Below are 13,583 nucleotides of genomic sequence, written 5' to 3'. Positions count from 1 at the left end.
GTGGCTTCTCTTGTTGCGGAGCACAGGCTCTAAGCGCATGGGCTTCAGTAGTTGCGGCACACAGGCTCAGTAGTTGCAGCATGCGGGCTCTAGAGCGCAGGCTCAGTAGTTGTGGCGCACGGGCTTAGTTGCTCCGCGGCACATGGGATCTTCCTGGGCCAGGGCTCGACCCCGTGTCCCCTGCATTGGCAGGTGGATTCTTAACCACTGAGCCACCAAGGAAGCCCCTTCAGGTATAATTGACAAATAAAAATTGTATATATGTATACAAATAAAAACTGTATATAGGTGTACAACATGACGCTTTGATACACATATATGCTGTGAAATAATCAACACGATCAAGTCAACTAAGATAGATTCTTAACCACTGAGCCACCAAGGAAGCCCCTTCAGGTATAATTGACAAATAAAAATTGTATATATGTATACAAATAAAAACTGTATATAGGTGTACAACATGACGCTTTGATACACATATATGCTGTGAAATAATCAACACGATCAAGTCAACTAAGATATCCATCACTTCACTCACCTAGTTACCATTTTCTTTTGTTTTCTTGTGTGATGAGAACACTTAAAATCTACTCTCTTAGCAAATTTCAAGTATACAATACAGTACTCTTGACTATAATCATCAGACTGTACGTTAGATCTTCAGAACGTATTCATCTTACATAACTGAAAATTTGGAATGGGAGAAAATATTTGCAAACCATATATCTGATAAGAGGTTAGTAACCAAAGTATGTAAGGAATGCATACAACCCCAAAACATACACACACCAAAAATAAAAGCAAATAATTTGATTAAAAGACAGGCAAAGGACCTGAATAGACATTTCTCTAAAGATGTACAAATGGCCAACATCACTAATCATCAGGGAAATGCAAATCAAAACCACAATGAGGGGACTTCCCTGGTGGTCCAGCGGTAGAGAATCCACCTTCCAATGCAGGGGACGCGGGTTCAATCCCTGGTTGGGGAACTAATATCCTACATGCCGTGGGGCAAATAAGCCTGCGCGCCACAACTACTGAGCTCGCGTGCCTCAACCAGAGAGAAGCCCGAGCGCCACAACGAAGACCCGACACAGCCAAAAATATTGAGAAAATAAATAAATATTTTTTAAAAAAACGCAATGAGACATCATCTCACAGCTGTTAGGATGGCTATTATCAAAAAAACAGGAGATAAGTGCTGGTGAGAGTGTGGAGAAAGGGAACTCGTGTGCACTGTTGGTCAGAATGTAACACGGTGTGGCCACTATGGAAAACAGTACGGCGGTTCCTCTGATTTCTTTTGCGCTTCCGGCAAGTGACTGCCTTATTGTCAATGGAACATTCTCACGAGAGATCATCTCAGCACTTCCCTTTTCCTCCCCTCTGTTCCAGCCGAAAATGCCACCATAATGGCTTCCATCTGGGACAGGAGCTAAGAAATGAGGAGGCACCTGGGGATGTGAAGGAAGTTAGGGTGTGGAGGCAGGAAGAGCTCAGACACACATCTAGTGAGTGGCTGGACCAGGGGCTCATGGTGGGGACCAGGGAAAGAGTGCATCTAAATGCAAAGTCAAGTTTCTTCTCTTTCGTTTGAAAATTACAAATCTATGCTTGACACAGACAACTTCACACAAAAAGAGAAGCCGGAAGCGAGCCACAGGTCCCAGGTCCCTAGTAAAGGAAGCTCCCTACCATTGTGAGTTTTCTAAGGAACAATCCTAGTATCATGTGTCAGTTAAGTGCATGGGCTTTGGAGTTAGTCCCATCTGGCGGTAATTCTCTGTTCTAGCACTTGGCAGAGAGGCTGTAGTGGGTTAAATACCGGTCCCCGCAAAGCTGTGTCTACTTGCAACCTCAGAATGTGACCTTGTTTGCAATAAGGGTCTTTGCAAAGGTAATTAAGGTAAGAATCTCAAGATAAAACCACCCTGAATTTCGGGTGAACCCTATATCCAATGATGGGTGTCATTATAAAAGAAAGAAAAGGGAAATCACACAGAGAAACCCCAAGGAGAAGCCAGTTGAAGACAGAGGCAGAGACTGGCGTGATGAGTCTGCAACCCAAGGAATGCCAGGTACCTCCAGAAACCGAAGAGGCAAGGAAGGATCATCCCCTAGAGCCTCCAGAGACAGCCATGACCCTGCGGACACCTTGATTTTAAACTTCTCGCCTCCAGAACTTAGAGAATAAATTTCTGTTGTGTTAAGCCACCAAGTTTAGCAGTCCTAGAAACCAATAACAGATGTGATACCAGGCAAGCCGTTTCATTTCTCCTCTCTAAACCTCTGTTTTCTTGACTTTAAACTGGGTACAACAGTAACATCTACCCCTCAGGGGTGGCAGAAAGATTCGATTCAAGGCTGTCTTCAGGGCTGCTATCATTATAATTCTTACAAGCCTGTCAATTACAGACGGGAGAGTCATGAACAGACTATCCCCACGACTTGAGACAAGTGTCTAGCACACACAAAGGGAAGAAGAGGGAGCAATGTGTCATTCTTGTAGACCAGCCCCAGACATCAGAGGTGAGAGCCGGGAAGGGCAGGATAAAAGTAGAGAAGACCTCAAATGACGTACGTGGGGAGGAAAGGGACCCCAGAGACAGGCTGGAGGAATGCAGAGAGAAAACCTAAAAAAGAAAAGATCCTGCTCCTTCCGATGCTTCTGAGAGGGCCTGACACACAGCTCTGCATCTCTCTGAGCCTCAGTTTGTTTTTCCACAAAATGGGGATCATAATAGAATCTCTCTCGTAAGATTTTTCTGAGAGTAAAATGACACTTGGTGTAGAAAGTGCTTAAGAAAAATGGAATTCATTCATTCCATTCATAATTGTTGGACCCACGTATGGGCCAGGCACCACGCTAGGCATGTAAGAAGTACTCAGTAAATGTTCTCCATCATTTTTATTTGTGTTATTATTATTGGGTGAGCTGGAAACATCTGTGTGGCCATGGGCTTCCCCGACTGTGGAAGAAAGATGCAAAGGGACCATCCTTTTCCCCTCCCTCAATCTCAGCCCACAGACATTCTCCTTGGCATCCTTCTCAGAGGCATCCATCCATCAGCAAAGATTTTTCAGGACCACAAAGGACTGGGGGTAAAATCATCCCTCTCCTGCACCGTGGGAATCTGCCCTGAGGACGTGGCCCCGGCTTCCCAGAAATGCAACAGGAGTGATGGGACAGCCATAAATCTTACAAATGACTTCAAGCTAATCAATCATGGCACTCAACAGAGAAACAGGACACAGGGACTTCGCAAGCTCCCTTGTGCCCTCACACCCAAGAAGAAAGATCACTTCATTTGTTCATTCATTCATTCTTTCTTTCAATAAGTAGTTGTTGAGCATCTCTATGTGTTAGGAACTGTTCCAGGCTCCAGGAAGATAAAGGGGAAAAATAAACAGACAATGTCCCTTCCAGCATGGAGCTAACAGCTCTGTTTATTGTACAGATAAGTATATTATTTCAGACCATAGACAGGGACACCAAGGAGAAGTTATCCAAGGTGATGAGAGTGTTTATAGAGGGATCTGACCATGGGGTCAGGAGAGGGGACTGATTGGGGAAAGCTAAGAGCTGAAGAATAGTACATAGGAGTTAAGCAGGCAAGGAGGGGAGTGGAAAAGTGTTCCAGGCAATGGGAACGGCTGGTGCAAAGGCCCTGTGGTTACAGGGAGTACTGCTGGAGGGTAGAAAGGGAGGAGGGCTATGGAGAGCAAGGAATGAGATAGGGCTGGAAGGTAGCAGCAGGTTCATGAGATTGATGCTACATCTCAGCTCCATTTCACAGGTAAGAACCCAGGTCAAGGAGGTTTAGTCACTTGCCCAAGCGGCAAAGGATGTCCTTGACGTGTCTTAACTTAGGGCTTTTGGGTTTTGCTTTGTTTGTTTGCTTGCATAAGCAAAAGGAAGATAAGGAGAGATTTTGGAAAGGAGGTTGGAATAAGGTGGGGGCGAGGAATAGACATGCATGGCTTAAGCACAGTTCCCGGGACAAGTGGATGGGCCAGAGTATTATTATCGCTTTGCCTTTACACAGCACTTTTGCTTTTCTTGTTTGTTTGTTTTGTTTTGTTTTTTGGCTGCTCTGCCCAGGATGTGGGGTCTTAGTTCCCCCACCAGGGATTGAACCCGTGCCCCTGGAATGGAAGCACGGAACCTTAACCACTGCACTACCAGGGAAGTCCTCCACTTTTGCTTTTCTATTTATGATTCCCTTCAACTTTCCAGGTAAGTATTATTATCCCCATTTTCCTAGAAGGGAAACTGAGGCCACGAAAAGTGAAATGTCTTGCTCTGAAGCAGAGAGCTCACAGTGCTAAAGGCAGGGTTTGAACTCAACTTTTCTGGCTCCTAAACCAGTGCGCCTATGGACCACCTCCAACTGCCACTCTGGGGCAACCATCTATCCTTGCCCCAACTGTCTCATCCCACGTGCCATTCTGTGCTAACACCATTCTCACAAACACACAGGGTGACCCTGGAAGAGGACATTTTCAGTAGTAGTCTCAATTAACTCTAATCTGGTTTCCACACTCTCAAGTGGAAAAGGTTAAAAAAATAAATGAGGATATGGGGAGGGGGAAGGGTAAGCTGTGACGAAGCGAGAGAGTGGCATGGACATATATACACTACCAAACGTAAGGCAGATAGCTAGTGGGAAGCAGCCGCATAGCACAGGGAGATCAGCTCGGTGCTTTGTGACCACCTAGAGGGGTGGGATAGGGAGGATGGGAGGGAGACGCAAGAGGGAAGGGATATGGGGATATATGTATACGTATAGCTCATTCACTTTGTTATAAAACAGAAACTAACACACCACTGTAACGCAATTATACTCCAATAAAGATGTAAAAAATAAATAAAAATAAATAAATAAATAAATGGTTGTCGGGAATTTCATTTTTTAAGTAACTTTTTATGGATCAGGACCCATATTTTCATCCTCATTCCCATACTTTTTTTTTTTTGGCGGTATGCGGGCCTCTCACTGTTGCGGCCTCTCCCGTTGTGGAGCACAGGCTCCGGACGCGCAGGCTCAGCGGCCATGGCTCACGGGCCCAGCCGCTCCGCGGCATGTGGGATCTTCCCGGACCGGGGCACGAACCCGCGTCCCCTGTATCGGCAGGCGGACTCTCAACCACTGTGCCACCAGGGAAGCCCTCCCATATTTTTCACATCTGTAATGTTAGCCAAGCTTACCTTTACCCCTCTGAGCCTGTTTTTGTAAAAAGACTGGCTAGCCTGAGAATTACATGAAAAACACAAGACCTTGAATGTAGCCCCTGGTGTGTAGACTGTGCTCTGCCGAGCTAGCCTTTACCATTGCTCTAACAATGATTAGAGCCATGAAAGAGTTTTCCTCAAGAATTTCCTTCATAAAAAGTCAAATGCAGTCACCAGACAAGGCATCGAGCCATTCTGGAAAGACCCTCAACAAACAAGCTTTGGAAAAAACACTACAGAAAATAAATTATCTGATGAACCTTTGGTTAATCAGGGTGAAAAATGTATATGAACTTAAATCTGGGAGCAGTCTGCTCACACAGGTTCTAAGCTAGCAGACAGACTCCTGCTGGGATATTCTGCGTGGCCCCCTCTTCCCTGCAATAATACTGCAAGGATGCTCTATCCGCATTGGACACCTCATCTCTCCTGGCTATGAAAAGAAAAACTGGGTTAACAGCTCCCTTTTATTGAGCATTTATCCTTTTCAGATACTACACTAGTGGTTACATACATGGATATACATTACATCTCACATAAGCATCACATCAACCCTCTGTAGCATATATTCTTGTTACCCCCATTTTACAGATGAGAACACTGAGGTTGGTTAAGCCAAGTGGCAGAGGCAGCTTTTGAACCCTGGGCTGTTTGATGCTATACGTTTAGAACATTTTGCTCAGCTGCCTCACTGGTTGATATTCAAGCCCTTTCCAGATCTTAAAATTGCAGTTCTTAGGTGTAGACTCACCCTTAGTCCTGCTTCCTGGAAATCCTCTTATGCACATTATTCTTCCACAGGTCAGTCTTGGCAGCCCCAGGCAGGATCAGGGGACAGCCAGGCCAGGGGAGTTAAGTTTCTCAGCCATAAATTCCCTGTCTCTCACACGCCCCTTAACAGCTTATCTTTGGAATACATGACCCGGGATAAAGCTGGGTGGGGGCAGGCCAAGTCATAACGCAGATGGCCAGGGGACACGGAGTATCTGGGTGACGCTCCTGACATTCCAGCTGGGCGATGGCAGCAGAGCCGCCAACTCTCCCCTCCCCGTGCAAAATGGCCTGACCCAGAGAGACGCCACAGGGAAGTCACCAGAGGTCTTCTCTCATCCGTCCCCAATCTTGCCAGATCCATTATCCCCTGTCTGTCCTTCACCCTCTGATGTTTTTCAGATGTGTGAATATGATATGAAAGCTCTGATTTCAAAGCCCCTGTGGACTGAGGCTCCAGCCTCTTGGTCCCCAGGCTCTTCAGTAAGGTCCTTTCCCATAGACGGACGGATGGATGGATGGATGGATGGATGGAGCCATCACACATGACTGCAGTGGCGCCATCTTCCCAAAGGTCTTTGTCTTTCTGACAGAAAGGGCACCAGAACTCCCTCAGCCCAGAGTGAGGCCGGAAGAAGCAAGCTGGGGGAAAGATTAAACTCCTGCTAACCCAGGGGTGAGCAATCAGAAAGCTCAGATGACCACACACTGGGGTGAGGGTGTGGGGGGAGAGTGCCCAGGGAACCTATAATCAGTGGAGACGGTTTTCCAACAGCAGTATCTTAGGCAGGACTCTTCAGCCTCAGCTGTGCTTCAGCATCACGGGGGAAGAGTTCCTTGAATACCGCTGCTTGGACCAACCCTGGCAATTCTGGTTTATTTGGCCAGAAGTTGGACTCGGCTGTTTTGTGTTTGCTCTCTGAGTTTCTTACGTGATTGTGTTAGTTGTCTTTTGCTGTATCACCGATTACCACAAACACAGGGGCTCAAAACAACACACGTGTTGTCTCATGGTTTCTGTGGGCCAGGAATCTGAGCATGACTCAGCTGGAGCCTCTGCTTCAGTATCTCTTATGAGGCAACAGTCAAGGAGTCGACCAGGGCTGGGGTCTCATCTGAAGGCTCTACCGGGGAAGGATCCACTCCCAAGCTCCTGTGTCATTAGCAGGATCCAGGATCTTGCAGGTTGTACAACTGATGGTCTCAGTTCCTTACTGGAGATTGGTACCAAACCAAACCTGTACTTCTCATGCTTTAAAAAGCATACAAATCTCCTAGGGACCTTGTTACAATGTAGATTCTAACTGGTGCCTGACACTCTGCATTTCTTACAAAGTCCCAGGTGATATGCAGGCTGCTGGTCCTCAAATATTTGGAGGGAGCAGCAAGGATCCAGGGAACGTCATAAGGCCAAGCAGATGTTTTGTTTTGTTTTGTTTTTGTTTTTGTTTTTTGTTTGCTTGTTTTGGGGGAGTTTTTTTGCGGTACACGGGCCTCTCACTGTCGTGGCCTCTCCCGTTGCGGAGCACAGGCTCCGGACGCGCAGGCTCAGCGGCCACGGCTCACGGACCCAGCCACTCGGCGGCATGTGGGATCTTCCCGGACCGGGGCACGAACCCGTGTCCCCTGCATCGGCAGGCGGACTCTCCACCACTGCGCCACCAGGGAAGCCCCAAGCAGATGTTTTTAAGGTCATATTTAGCATCGTTCGAGTTAAGGTGCCATGCCCCAAAACCGCAAAGCATAAAGCTCAGTCCACCGTGACACTGGATTAACCAGAATCCCATATTCAGTATCACATCACTGAGCACGTCTCCTATTTCCAGTCAATTGGGGTAGTCCCCAAACCCTAATGTTTTGGTTTTTGAGATTTCTTTTTACACATCAAAAGAGTCCATACAGGTAAATACATACATATAATGTATTACCTAAAGCAACTCCAGCAATGCTACAGAAACATAATGTTTACTGTCGACCTACTAGAAGCTCCAAAGGTGACCAAACTTGGAAATAAAGAGAACAAACTTTGAGTTCCCAATACATACTCTTTCAATTAAAAACGTTCAGCACCCTATTGCCTTCTCAAAAAAAAAAATTCTGAAATCCAAATATGTATTAAAACTGACGTGCACAGTTGATATAGTGATGCTTTTGTTTCCCTAAAACATTGCCAATAATTTGATGTATATTACTATTGCAATAATGTCTTAAGTCTCCCCATCTCCACCTTTGCACCCTACTGTCCACTCAGCACAGTCACAAGAGTTAACCGCGTAAAGGTTAAGTCAGATCAGGTCCCTGTCTCACTGAGAGTATAATCCAAAATCCTTACCACGATCTACCTATGTGATCAGGCCCCCTGGACCTCTCTGATTTCATCTTCTACCCGCCTTCCCATCACTCACTCTGCTCCAGCCACATGGGTCTCCTGGCTGTTCTCTGAATATGCCAAGCACAGCCCACCCCAGGGCCTTTGCACTTGCAAATCCTTCTGCCTGGAACACCTTAGTCCAATACTTGCATGTCTCACTCCCTCATTTCCTACATCTCTCCACCCAAACGTTACCTTATCAGAGAGGTCTTCCATGACTACCCTATTTATAAAAGCCCTATATCCTACTTTAACTGACTTTATAATACTTATCATTTGTTTCTTGTCTGGCTCCCCAAACCAGAAGGTATGTCCTACTGAGATGAGGGGCTTTGCCTGCATTATTTACTGCTGTTTCCTCTGCACCTAAACAGTGCCTGGGCCACAGTTGGCAATCAAATATTTTTTCAAGGAATTACATGATAAATATGACCTTTTTAAAAATGTTCTTCATAAATAGTTAAGCAAAAATTACTATTAATGCAATTTACAGATGAGCGACCTGAGGGTCAGAGGGATCGGCTAATTTATGGGGGTACCAAGCTGGTAAGTGTCAGAGCTGGTATGTCGCCCCAGTCCCTGCGGTTTGAAAGCCTGAGACCTTTCCATGTGAGCTCAGAAGGGACAGATGAACCCAGAGGGTTTGGAGGCTCCTGGGGTCCAGGATTTCTCTTCAAGAACCTTAACCACATCTGAGCCCAAAGGTAGGATATCAAATACCCAAACTAGATCCCTAGGTGGAGACCAGCACTGTTGCCATGTAAAATCCACAGCCCAGAAAAAAGAGAGAGAAAGCTGCTAACCCAACTTTCATAACCTTAGAGAACTTTCTTCTAGGTTTGTCACCCACCGCCATCACAGATCCAGAGTGCAGATACGTAGTTCCTAAATTCTTTTCATAAAGGTTTATCTAACTGATCTGGATTATAGCACCTGCCACTTTAAAACCAGATAAAGACCAAAATAAGAAAAACTATACATTGCCTTTTAATACTTCGTAACTCAGTTCTTCCCAGGACATACGCTGGCATCAGCAAGGATTTATAGGAAGGCTGTACGGAACTGGGTTCAAATCCTGACTCCACCAGTTACCAGCTGTGTGACCTTAGGCAACTTACTTAACATCTCTGTACCTCATCCATAAAATAGGGATAGTTCTAGTCTCCCGGGAATATTGGGAGACTTAAGTGAGATGTGCAAAGTGCTTGGCACATACTAAGTACTCCATAAATATTAAGGTTTAATTCTTTTTAATTCATGGGCTGTGTTGTCCTTTAATTTGAATCAACAAGTTTCTGAGAGCCTACCAGTTTTTGAGTGAGTCTTTTCCCAATATTATCTCATTCCAGGCTCGCTCCATGAATAGCTCTCTCCCAAAGCTATTTATGTCTACCTAGAGGAGGAATGGTACCATTTTAACATACAATCAAGTGAAAAATGTTAGGAATTTTACATGTTGTGTCATTTGTGAGTCTTCGAAAGCCGGCGCATGTGTGGCACTTACAGCCCATCTCAGTTTGGATCACCCACATTTCATGTGCTCGATGGCCACACGCAGCTGGTGGCTGCTGCGCTGGACAGCACAAGTTGTCCTGGATGCAAATTCCCCTGCATGACTGTCGTCTGAGATCAAGATGCTTCTCACCCCTGCAATCCCTGCCCTCCACACGGAAAGTTCCCATCTGTCCATCATCAGCTTCCCACAACTCTGTAGAACCACAGAGGAGCAGCGCCCCTCCTGGAGCTCTACCTGGGATGGGTGCAGCTGAGGCCAGCCCAAGCATGCAGAGGGAGACACTGAGATCATGGGTGCTGTGAGGTCAGCCCCCTCTGCCTGCTCTGCTCCCAGGAAGCCTGCCCTGCCCTGCCGTCTGTGCCCTTTTATTTACTTACTTATTTACTTATTTATTTATTTATTTATGGCTGTGTTGGGTCTTCACTGCTGCGTGCGGGCTTTCTCTAGTTGTGGTGAGCGGGGGCTACTCTTCGTTGCGATGCACGGGCTTCTCATTGCAGTGGCTTCTCTTGTTGCGGAGCACGGACTCTAGGCGCACGGGCTTCAGTAGTTGTGGCTCGCGGGCTCTAGAGCGCAGGCTCAGTAGTTGTGGCTCGCGGGCTTAGTTGCTCCACGGCATGTGGGATCTTCCCCGACCAGGGCTCGAACCCGTGTCCCCTGCATTGGCAGGTGGATTCTTAACCACTGTGCCACCAGGGAAGTCCCTGTGCCCTTTCTTAGGTCTGTCTTCTCCCTCTGGGTCAACACCAAGTGAGGAACACAAACCAACACCGCAGGCATCTGAGCAGAAATACGTAAGCAGACATAGCGGAGCAGTGGGGACTCCGGCAAACTCAGAGCCATGTGCCCCATCCGAAAGGGCCACCCCTGCTCACCTTCTGCGGATTGCTGGCAATCAGGACATGAGCCCGGTGTGGCTAGATCTCCCACCTTTTCAAGCTGAGAGGTTGAGATTATCATATGAAATCTGATATTTAGTGTTGGCTCAATAGATTTTGTAACAGACTTTATTTTTTAGAGCAGTTTTAAGTTCACAGCAAAATTGAACAGGAGGTACAGAGATTTCCTATACACCCCTTACCTCCCGCACAAAGACGGCCTCACCCATTACCAGCAGCTCCCAGCAGAGTGGGACATTTGTTAAAATCGATGAACCTACACTGATTCACCATCATCACCAAAGACCACAGTTGACATTAGGGTGCATTCTTGGTATTATACACTCCATGAATTTGGATAAATGTATAATGACATGTATCCACCATTATATATCATTCAGAATAGTTTCACTGCCCTAAAAAATCCTCTGTGTTCCACCTATTCATCCCTGGTCAAAAGACTTAACACACCAAATGCAATTATGTCATCACTAAAAACTGTCAACTGCACCCTTGGCTGTGGCTGGCCTCTTTTGATTCATTCACGTAATAAAGATTTACTGAGTGTCTACTCTGAGCTTAGTTCTGTAAATAGGAGATCTGGGCAACAACTCAACTCCTGCCCTCCAGCAGCTTACAGTTTGCTGGATGAGCCAGGCTAGAAAAATCACAGCGACAATTGCGAGACAACCTTATGATCATGATGGCGGGCTGAACAAAACTTGGGGGTTAGGAAGACTGCCTGGAGGAGGTGACTTCCAAGGCACAACCTGAGGACGCATGGAAGGAAGAGCATTGCAGTGGGTAGGAAACAGATGCACAAAGTCCTGAGCAGAAGGGGAGAGTGGCTAAGTAAAGTAGGGCTGAACAAGATGGAGAAACTGATGGCATTTAGCAAAAGGGACTTTCCTCTCCTTTTACATGTAGCCTGTTGGAAAGCCCTGACTTCTGGCTGCTGTGATGGGGAAAGCCGTAGACATTTTGCTGGTGTCAAAATTGTCCCTTACGCTTCCAAATGCTGGGGGCTCTTTCTGCTTTCATCCACAGAATTAGCTTCTGGCCCTACCAGCGCCATTCCCTGAATTGCTGGAGGGCAATGGTCAATGCATTAAGCCGGGCCGATTAATACCCAGCTGTAAATCCCAGAAGCAGCATTTAAGCAGCAGTAATATTTCACATGGGATTGCTCCAGACATCGATGGGCCCATCTTTGGAAGGGTACATGCCGTGCCCCGGGCCGGCTGTGTTTACGAGCCTCGCCAAGCCCTCCTGGGCATCACTCTTCACACACTGCCCTTTGATCAGGGAAATCCAATACCTGAGGTCTGGGCTTTATGGGCAAGCAAGTCTAGATTAAGGGAATTAACGGCAGGAGTCACAACTAATAAAACGGTGACTGAGCCCCACCGCAGCGCGGCCCTGCAGGACAGGTCGGGGGCGGAAGGGCCATCCGTGTCCCACCGAAAGGCCACCACTCCCAGTGCTGCCGTGGAGGGAGGCTGAGAGCGTGTATGTGTGTGTATTTTCACCCGAATCCTCTCGTACAATTTATTTTCCTAGTCTCCACTCTCCACAGAACCTTTCACGTACCAACTTAGGCTTGACATTTCCTAGAGAAACAGGGACCCCCAGTCAATGCATGTATTCATTTATTTCTCCATGCCATCATTCACTCATCAAATATTTAGGATGAATAGATATGGTAGGCACTGTTGCAAGTTGAATTGTGCCCCTCAGAGGATATGTTTCAAATCCTAACCCCTCATACTTGTGAATATGACCTAATTTAGAAATAGGGGGACTTCCCTGGTGGTCCAGTGGTTAAGACTCCGCGCTCCCAACGCAGGGGGCACGGGTTTGATCCCTGGTTGGAGAACTAAGATCCTACAAGCCACGAGGAGGCAAAAAAAAAAAAAAAAAAAAAACAGAAATAGAGTCTTTGCAGATGTACTCTGATTAAGATGAAGTTGTACTGGATTAGGAGAGCCCTAAAGCCAATGACTGCTGTCCTTAGAGGAAGACAGACACACAGGGATGAGGCCGTGTGACAATGAAGGCAGAGACTGGAGTGATGCAGCCACAAGCCAAGAAAGGCCAAGCCTCACCGGCAACACCAGAAGCTGGGGGAGAGGCATGGAACATATTCTCCCTCGGCGGTCACCAGAGGAATCAACCTTGCTGACACCCTGGTTTTGGACTTCTGACCTCCTGAATCATGAGAGAATACATTTCTGTTGTTTCAGGTCACCCAGTTTGTGGTAACTTGTTACATCAGCCCCAGGACACTAGAACAGGCACCATGGTCTCAGCGGTGAGTAAAACAGAGCCAGCTGCTACCTACAGGAGCCTCCAGTGTCCCTGGGAGAAAGACAAGGATGAGGCAGTTATAATGCAATGTGGTGAGTTCTGGGAAAGAGAGAGCCCAGGGCTATCTGGAGGGCAGATGAGGGGCACCTAGCATGGAGGTATCATGGAAGGCTTCCAGGAAGAGGTGAGTTTTCTGCTGACGTGTAAAGATGATTGGAGTCGGCTAGACATAGACTGAGAGGGAACGGTGCTAAAGGCAGAGGGACCAGCTGAAGAGAGGGTCCAGAGGTGAGACAAAAAGGGTCCATTTGAGGACAGAGGACACAGGGTGGGATCCAGGTGGGGAAGGACTCTGTAAGTCAGGGTTAACAAGCATGGGTTTGCCCTGTGGGCGGAGGGGAACCACCAAGCGGGTGAGTGACATAACCCAGGTTGTGCTTAGAGGTTAATCCAGTAGCTGGGTATTGTGTTAACTGGACTGAAGCTAAGTGCCTGGAGGTGCCT

This window comes from Neophocaena asiaeorientalis, unplaced genomic scaffold (genome assembly GCF_003031525.2).
Source record: "Neophocaena asiaeorientalis asiaeorientalis breed wild unplaced genomic scaffold, Neophocaena_asiaeorientalis_V1.1 scaffold648, whole genome shotgun sequence".
Lineage (NCBI taxonomy): Eukaryota > Metazoa > Chordata > Mammalia > Artiodactyla > Phocoenidae > Neophocaena > Neophocaena asiaeorientalis.
Note: the sequence above shows the minus strand (reverse complement) of the source record.